This window comes from Gossypium raimondii, chromosome 13, assembly GCF_025698545.1.
Source record: "Gossypium raimondii isolate GPD5lz chromosome 13, ASM2569854v1, whole genome shotgun sequence".
In the NCBI taxonomy this organism is placed as follows: domain Eukaryota; kingdom Viridiplantae; phylum Streptophyta; class Magnoliopsida; order Malvales; family Malvaceae; genus Gossypium; species Gossypium raimondii.
Window position 1 is genome coordinate 50738168 of NC_068577.1, and position 10232 is coordinate 50748399.

At 32.4% G+C, this 10232-nt stretch overlaps 1 pseudogene; it reads left to right on the forward strand.

Annotated features, from left to right (window-relative positions):
- The first annotated feature begins 639 nt into the window (after positions 1–639).
- LOC105782481 (uncharacterized) lies at positions 640–9265 on the forward strand (annotated as a pseudogene).
- The last annotated feature ends 967 nt before the right edge of the window (positions 9266–10232 follow it).

A 10232-nucleotide genomic window follows, 5' to 3' on the forward strand; every position in this document is an offset into this window, starting at 1 on the left:
TCTTATACATAAAAAGGTGGATGCATACTGCAAAGGTTACCCTGTCGACTAAGAAGGAGGGTTCTAAGTGTTATTCAAACATGAAGAAGACCTACGGTTAACTGGAATGGTGGAGTTGGCTGGGGTGGAAGAGTTGGTAGGGTTGTTAGGATTGGTTGGATCGATAGGGGTATTGGTCTGATGAGATTGAGAGGACATGTTGTCTATGCTCAACTAACCAATTGTTGATGTATAGCATCAAAAAGGAGACAAGAAGGAGGAAATGGTGGCATTGACGAAGGTTGGTTCACCCTGTCTAGGCGGAGAGCCGGAGAGTAGAAATAATGAAGATGGTAGATGTAGAAGCTGAGAGAAAATTAGTAGAGTGTAGGTAAGTGTGCTGAAGAGTTTATCCTTTTTTGTCATCTTGGGGATTATTTATAGGCGAGGTCCTGTGTTGGGTGGCGTTAACATGACAGACCCGTTATTAGGCCATTATTGTGGGACACGTAGGGTGGATGTCGTTGATGGGATGAGAATGTCTATGATGAGACTTATTTTGTGATTCCTTCTAATTTAAGGTATGAAATAGTTGAACCCACATGAGGTTTGGTAATTAAAAGGATCACATTCTTAAAAAAAAGCTGGATGCCTAGAGGAATGAATGGTAGCTACATTTTAGAGGGAAGGTGGTTGGCTTCCTTGAATAGCTATCTCCTACCTAGACAAGTGGTTGAGCTAGGAAGTGAGCCTTCTAGTGATTTCTCAATCTGCAGTGAGTACAGTATGTTCCTCAAACAGTGTTTCTGTGCTGTCATGTATCCCATTGGTGGGAGGTATAACAAGCCTAAAAATTAATCTGAAACATAATCTAAATTAAAAGGTCACTACAAAAGAACCAATATTTCAGGATGCTTTTTTTTCCATTATAGTGATGTTTATGAGCACCACTAATAATATAAAAGTAGGCACAAAATCGCTGTGGGAAAATCCATGGTAAAAAATTCGCAGTGTTTGCAAGAACTATCATCGTGACATCAAAGAAATGCCGTAAAAAGAAGAAAGATAATAAGTAGTGGAATTTATTGGGACATTTAGAGGCATTCATTTACAAAATCTGTAACATATGGACTTCTGGCGGGGTTTTATCAACTAAACAGCACAATAATATCTTTTACAGCAGAAAATGTTAATATTCATGGACGCTTCTTTATTAAAAACACCAATTAATATCTATGATATATTTTCTTTGCATTTTCAATATGATTTTAATATTTTAATAATAATTTACCATCAATAATATTGGGAATTGAGATTAAAATAAAACTCATATATATAACATTTAAATTTAAAAGGTATAGTATTCATTAGTAAACAATCCAAATATAACAACATTAACCAAAATAATAACATAAAGTACCTAAGATGGTTCCATAAAAGCTAACTAAATTTATTGGAATCTTGTTCTATCTTCTTTTTAATTGGCTACATACCTTCTTTCCTTTTCATATCTTCATATCTTCTTCTTGTTCAACTTCGATTTTGGGATGAAATATGCTGCTTATCTCTGTTATTGGTAGATGAAATGATAATAACTATTGTGGTGAATTGTTCATATTTTTCAATAATTCAATGACCCAATAATTGTAAACACGACAAACAGGTTTGAAAGCTGCAAAACCAGTTTGAACAACCAATGTCTCAAACTCTTTGAATGTTCTTTCTTTTGCACCAGGGAGCAAATGAAGCAATATCGCATCACAAATGAGTGTTGTAGCTGTGACAATGTCAGGCGTGGGCAGTTCTGGCAATATTGATTCCAATACTATCACTTTTCCACACTCTGATATTGCTTCATAACAATTTCTTAGCAATTTCAAGCATTCTTCATCTCTCCAATCGTGAAGTATCCACTAAACCAACCACAATATATATTTATTAGTTTAAATAATGATTAAAAGAAATCGACCTGAGTCAATTCATTGAATCATGAAGTGTAACGCCTCGTTTAATTTATTTGTGTTTCTGTAAATATCTAATACAAATGGATATTTGCTTTAGTGGTTAAGTATTCTGGGTGTGTGTGTGTGTGAAGTCTTGGGTTTAAGTCTCACCTTTATCAAATTTTGTTATTTTTCTAATTCTAGCCTTACCCTTGTTGAGTGGCCTTATATAAGGTTGCATGCTATTTTATATCAGAATGGAGTGGTAAGGTAATTCGTGTGTTAGGGGTATTGTGTTTAAATCTTAGCGCAAGTGTGGTTAATATTTTTGCTTGGTAATCTAATAGAGTTTCAGAGTTAAAATTCTGAGGGAGTTATGAGTAGTGGGAGATAATTAAGGGATTATGTCGGCATATCTTCTTATTTTCTTTTTTTCAAATTTTAATTAGTTTCTCCCTTCTTCCAAAATTAACGTCAGTTCCTGTTCCCTCTCTACCTTTCTGTTAATTTTATTTTTGTTCTTCCTCTTTCTGGCGTAATCCATGTTCCTTCGTTCTTTTCAATTTTCTTGTTCACTATTATTGTTCTTCGCATGGTTTTGATAAGCCTATCAATTCTCTTTGTTGTAGTAGCGTACGGTTGTTGTAGGAAATCTGAACTCTGCGATGAGTTGTGTAGGTGAAGGCGATGAATCTATAGTCTGCGCTCCGATGGTTTAACTTTTGTGTGTAGTCATTTTACGGTGGTAAGTGTGGAATGTTGTTTGATTTAGTTTTGGTTGTTTTTGTAAACTAGATGTTAATAGTACTTTGGGATTCTGTTTTTAGGTGTTGGTGGTCTTGGGGCTGGTTTCGCAACAAAATCGTAATAGGTGTGTTCCTAAATCGTGAAAAATGAGGCTTCGACGAAAGTCGAAATTGCCTACTGTCGAAGCTATATGGGCGTGTGTTAGGCCGTGTGGGTGGTCGTGTGCGAGACACGGTCATGTGTTTGATGAGGGCATGGCCGTGCGCAAGACACGACCGTGTGGTGATGTGGGTGTGGCCGTATGGGGCACACAGGCTAGGCCAAATTGGGCGTGTGGTCCCATATTTCTGAAATTTTCCCTAAGGTCGCACAGATTGCTCTAATCGGTTGTGGGTCGACCGTAGGGTTGATAAGGACTAACCAAACCCTAGATTATGTGATCTGATATTTTGATATTATGCTTTGAGTAGGACACTTTTATGCATGTTTGACTATTCTGTTATATGTATATTTGATTTCTATACACATGCATGATAAGCATGTTATATTTGTATCTATATCTGTTTTTGGGTGGGATTGTATATATAGAGGAAGTGTTCTGAAAGGCAACATTCGCCTATATTCTAGCAGCTTGGCTGCACTTTATTTGATGTGTCGTAATGGCACGATATACTGTGTAGGGATGGGTAGGTGTTTTTAACCCTACATGGTGTGATGGGATGGTCAGAGTTGGTGTGTAGAGGATGATGGTAAGATTCTGTATATCTGATCTGCATATCTGTAACTATTATTTGTATCTGAAATGGACATGAGTCCGAATTTGAATCTGAATCTGACTGTGCATGTGATTTCTGTATGTATAGCATGTCTATGTTTGTTGGGTTACACAGTGAGTTTACGAAAACTCACATATGTTTATCTGTTTTGTTCAAGTAATCCTCAGACTTAAGCAGATTGGTGCAATAGAGACTCAGCTGTGACCAGTCATCCGGGAACTGATTATACTTAGTAATTATGATTTTTATTTAAATTTCGGACTTAATTGAGAGTTTGTAATTTCTGGGACTCTCTGGACTGGACGATTTTTAAACTTTTGGTTTTGGTTTTGTTTGCTTGTTTATTCGCATGGTTTAACAAAACATTTATGGAAATGACGGTTTTACTCAAAGAAAATGCTTTTATGAAAATTACGAATTGGATTTCCAAAATATAATGGTTTTATTAGACTTCTGCTGTAAATTGTGTTTTGGCAAAAGAAATAATTCATAACGTTTTTGACAACAGACATAAGCAAACATGAGTTATAAGCTGGAATGATTTACTGTAACGACTCCGTTTTCAAAACCCTTTATCGTAACATTACCGAATTCGGCCATAACAACTAGGCCGAATTTAAGGTGTTACATGAATATTGGAGTTGTGTGGCTCTCGGTAGTGCCCATTGCAAGTTGTCACTAAAACAATTTATTTCTTGTTTTATTTGGTTTAACAATTTAATGAAGAAAATCTTTAAACTTATTAATGTGTTGTTATATTGAAGATATTATGATCCATCTATGGAAACCAATCTTTAGCTTTGAAGATTGGATAAAATTCGGGTGAGTCTATTAATTCCTTGGAATGTGAAGATTAGATCAAGATTGTGTTGCTAATTTTGAAGAGCATATCTTTGATAGATTGTGCTTTGATTGTTAATGACATTAAAACTATTTTCAAGGAGTTACTTTGTATTCACTTAAATTCTATGTTAGCAAGTTGAAATTGATATATACTTTGAGACTTGTCTAGGTTTTGTATGAGAGCTTATTGAATTTATTCTAATTTTTTAATTAATAAACTATTTTTGTAAGAGAGTGCAAACTGTTATTGTAAACATTGTTGAGTGTTTACTGCTCAAGTTCTCAGGGGATGAGTTGGAGGAGAGTGGTGAGTGTTCTAGTCTTTTAAGTACAAATGTTAGATCTCTATAGTTGGGGAGTAATAGAGTTTGAAAGGTTGTTGTATTTTTAATTAAAAATAGTGAAATTACTAGTTGAACTAAGCTCCACAAACATAAAAAAAAATCGAATTACACAAATAAACCTTTGGTGTTCTTTATTTTGTTTGTACAATTTTCAAAGTGATAAACCATAATGACACTACAATCAAGTACATTTATTTATAAATTTATATTTTAGCAAACAAGTAACTTCAAATAACAACATTAGTTTTCTAATAAAGAAATCATACTTTAACAAATAGAAAATGAAAGTATTGATTTGAATCACTGCTGAAAAATAGATTCGGATTAAGTATATTCATTTTACTCATTGTTCAGTCTACAGTATAATATATAAAAATCTAATTTTATTTTATTTATTTTTGGTTAATCATCAATCTTATTGAACTAGAAAAAAATACAATTATATATAGAGAGAGATGCCTCTTGTAATTGACGAGATTTGAACATTTAATCTTTTAATGTTAAATTAAAGATCATAATATCAAGTCAACTGTATTTTTAATTAATATATATATTAATTTAAAATTAAAACTATTTTAATTTTTTTCAAATTTGTTTTAATAAATCCATCAATTCAATTGAATTGAAAATAAAAATCTTATCAATTTGATATAAACCTATTTCCTTTTTAACCTTTACTTTGAATATATATAACCATAATAGAATTTGACTACAATTAGCTTTCTTTATAACAATCACTTTTTATTATAACAATCAAGTTTGTTATATAAATAATTTTTTATGTTTTATCGTTATCCTCTATCACAACAACAGCCATAAAATATGGAGTACACTCTTTTTACTAAATTATTTCTCTATAACAATCTCAAATTTTAATAAAATTAGTTTTATTCTTAAATGAAATAAAATAATAAAATTTAATTAAGATATTATTTAAAAATATTTTACTAAATAAAATAATTTTTAATGATGAAATTATATCTATAATTTTTTTCAATATATTAGTTAAATCACTAATTAATATTTTACTAATATATTATAGCTTTTAATTTAAAATATTTAAAAAAATTGAAATATGTTCTGAATATCAAATGTTATAATAAATATATAGCAGTCATCTCTCTATGAAATCTAAAATTTTAACAAACAAATAAATTTTACTATACAAAAGTTAAGAGTTTAATTTTAATGAGTTTCAGTTAAATTGATAACTAGCCTTCATAAAAATAACTTCTCCATTAGGAACTTTGTTGAACATATCTCCTCCAACATGCTCCACTCCTAACATCAACAAAATAAATTATCAAAGTTCATCCAGGAAACTTTAAACAAAAACTTGTTCATAGTTTTATATAATTTATAAACAAAACATTTATGCTTGTAAACTGCTTGAGATTCAAGACCAAAACCAAAAAGAAAAAATTATTCTACTCAATCATTGTAGCTAGCTGAATTTATATAGTCTATTACTTCACAAGTCTCATTGACTACACCATAAATTCATAAATATTTCATTCAAAATAAAATTTGAACTCAAACACAAATAATTAAGTCAAAAGTTCTATTTTAAAATCAAGCTTATTCTCTATCATGTAAGTAAGTTTCATCTAAAGGCTCAAGTAATTTATTTTCTTTTGTATAAAATTGAGCGCAAACTTAAAATGTAAAACTCAATTAAGCTTCAATCAAACTTTGAACACTTAATTTTCATTAAGCCCAACTATTTCACAATTTGTAACTTGACTCAATTCCATCCTATTTTTTTAATAAAATAAAATTGAATCAATGGTATGGTTACCTGGAATACTGGGTGCATCTTTAACAACAAAGGGCAAATCAAAGTTAATGCCCTTAATTCGAGGGTACTTTGAAATAATGAGCTTAAGATTTGTGCCCCATCTTTAAAATGGAGGCCGCCCACTAGCCTACCAAATTTCATTTGTTTATACGGCGCCTTCGAGACCCATCGTCACCAGCCGCCTTATTCTCGTGACTCACGACCATTTCCTCCTCCGCTTTTAAACCCACCATTTCTCCGATCATTTCATCAAATTCCTCGTGAGCGACCCCAAAAGTAAAAGAAAAATGAAGTCGATTCAAGCTAATAATACATTCTTCTTACCTTGTATCAATAGCTCCAACCCAAGAAAATCGGAGCTCTTATTCCCTTCGTATCCTTATCTTGTCTGCTTCAACGCTAAGGTTCTGGTTACCAAGAAATTGATTGCGGGTTCATCACTACGTTCTCAACAGTTTGCTCCTTTATTGAAGCACAAGAGATGTGTTTCGGTTTCGAAATGCCGGTAAGGGACTACTGTTTGCAAATTTGGAGGCCAAGATAAGCCTGCTGGTGACAATGAGGTAAGCGTTTGGTGCTTCAAATATGTTTTGTTTATGTATGTAAGCTGTAATTTTGTGTTTTCTTGTTCTGTTTTGTTTTTGGGGTTTAAATGTGTTGCTTGTTGAGCATTAATTTAAGTGGGTTTAGGTTTTTAAGAACTTATATTGAATTGTTACTTGAGTTTTCATTTGAACTTTGAGAATGATTCCTTTTGTGTTTTTGAGTTATTGACAAGTTGAGCTATAGGTTTTGTTTAGGGTTCTTAAACGGATCCTCCAATACATTAGGTATTGGTTTTAGTACAAAAGCTCGAGTTACTAAAGAGATTGTACGGGTTCACAAAGTGGAGTGACTCACCCGCACCATGGGGCATGGGTTCAAATCAATGTGGTAGTTCCTGAGAAGCTCCAGGTTTGTGAACCCGCCATTGTTATTCGGGTTCTGAATGAAGTAGAGGGATAAAACCCTATCAGGGACAATCCCGAATGTACTAAGGGGCCGATTGTTGGTTTCAGGTGGACAGAACTTTGCGGCGAGAGTATCATGGAGGCTCGAGTCAGATTGCATTTTGCCACCTAGTTCCTGTAGGTTAGATCAAAGAGCGGTCTTTTCTGTCAAAAATTTCATTTATTTTTTCCTTTTGGCGTGATTGATAAAATAATTATAAAGTTACACGTGGCATATTATGTGTATGTGTACCTCATTCTAATGTATAGGGATCAGTTTTTAACTGAAGAAATAGATGTAATTTTCAATAAAAGAGTCATTTTGCTCTTTGATTTAATGTACAAGGATTAATTTACCTATTTTTTTAGTAGAAAGGGCAAAATATAATCCGACTTTTAGTAAAAGGGCCACTATGATACTTTTACCAGTACTTTGCAGACTTTTCTCCAAAGAGTCGACAATCCCTTTACAGGTTTATTTGCTTGCACTCCTTGGATTGTACTAAATAACCTTATACATGTGCCCCACACACCTTATATTTTAGCTTCCTTTCTCTTTTAAAGCTTTAGATTTTCTTTTGGTTTAGTGATTGATGATATCTTGGTAAGTATTTTTTATCCCGTTATTATGGCTGTCTGAAACTGCCTTTTATGATGCCTTTTATGATGCACTCGTAGTTTCTTCCCTTTGATTTCATGGTGTCTTTGCAATTCGTTCGTCAACTCGAAGAACAGATCTTAAGTAGTGGTGATAATATGATGGGTGCATGTAGTTCTAGAATTTTTGTTTAAAAGTAGAGGGAAATGGTTGATAGAAAACTAGATTGTTGCAATTTTTGAGGTGTGTAATACGGTTTTAGTACTTTGATATGGAAACCTAAAAGAATATGATCGAATATTGTATTATTGTTTACAGGGTTCACCGTGGAAATCTATCGAGAAAGCTATTGGAAACTTTGGGAAGAAACAATCAATCGAAGATGTGTTAAGGCAGCAGATTGAGAAGCAAGATTACTATGATGAAGGCAGTGGGCAAAATCCGCCGCGTGGTGGAGGTGGCGGCAGCAGCAGTGGTGGCGATGGATTTGGAGAATCAGAGGATGAAGGCCTCTCTGGGATCTTAGACGAGACCGTGCAAGTGATTGTAGCAACCCTTGGCTTCATATTCCTGGTAAAAAGTTCTTCGCTTCTGTGCATGCATTAATAAGTTTTGAAATAATCGATTTACTATCTTGCAACTGTGATGTTCTGAACTCGACATGATAAAATTTTCAGTTCTTGTTTTCAACTAATCCTTTATCTTTCTAAAGCTTGTAACATGACGATACTTGCTACGGTATGTATATATCATTACCGGTAAGGAACTTGCTCGGTTGGCAAAGGACTATATCAAATATCTCTTCGGAGGAAGCAAAAGTGTTCGATTGAAGCACACCATGTACAAATGGAGCTAGTTCTTTGAGAAGCTGACAGAGAAGAAGGAATATGATAAGTTTTGGTTAGAAAAAGCAATCATCACTACCCCGACATGGTACGATAGCCCCGACAAGTACCGAAGGGTCCTCAATTCTTATATAGAATACGATGATGAAGATGAATCAGATTACGACGACTAAATCTGAGTCATATAAGTGCCTGAAAGAACTTAATGAGAAGTTGTTCTTTCATGAGAATGTCATTCACTAGTCTATGTTCATGTTTTGGCATTATGGAAGAATTTGTGTATAACACAATTGACATCATTGAGCATTGTTTAGTCCTTGACTAGCCCTTCACATTGATAACATTTTCCATGGATTTAGTCCCTATACGTTTATTTGATCAGTTTAGTACTTCATTCTTTGAATTTTGAAATTTCAGTTTCGATCCAAACAATTAAATCCATTGGTTAATTCAATTATTTGTGAAAATGACAAGCTAAAGTTGTCATGATATTACACATAATAATATGTTTGTCGCATTAGATTTTGAAAATAAAAGAATTTAGTTCAATAAATTTAATAATTATCATTTGATGAGGATTAAAATTTTAAATTTTAAAAATATAAAGATTGAAAATGATCAAACTAAATTTTAAATTTTCATAAAGTGGAAAGATTAATAACAAAATTTAACTTACTTTCTAACATTTTCATTACATGCATGTAATAAATAAAATGATTTAATATTTGAATGTATTTATAATCAAATAAGATACAAAAGAAAATAATTTTAAATAGATAAATGGATATAAGATACGGACTAAAGTCAATATATATTTTTTTTTGCAAATAATAAATTTAATATTTGAATCTATAAATAATGAGACTTGGTTTAATTAGAAATCGATTCAATTGAAAAAACTAAAAAATTTAACACCAACTTATTTTTTTATTATAAGAGTGTTTATGTCTTTAAATAATTTAATTTTTTCAAAATTAAACAATTTTTAAAATTAAAATATATGAGTGACTAGTCAAGAGCTCTAAGCATTGAAAATAAATACTTTGACATAAAGCAACAGTTAACTCCTAAATTTGAAAATTGTTCTCAATTTAGTCATTCAACTTATTTTTGGTCTATAATAGTTATTGAATTTGACAAAAAAAAGTTTTTAATTTTGATCCATATGATAATGCGGCACTCTGGTATTGTGCTATTTCATTACCTAACAAAATTCAGATGATGTTGGCGCTCAATATCAAAGTGTCGCATCATCACATGGATCAAAATTGAGAAAAAATACCAAATTTAGGGATCAAGTTAAGAAAAGTTATCAAGTTTAGGGACTAATTGTTGCATTATCCCGTATTGTTATAACCCATAAATATAAA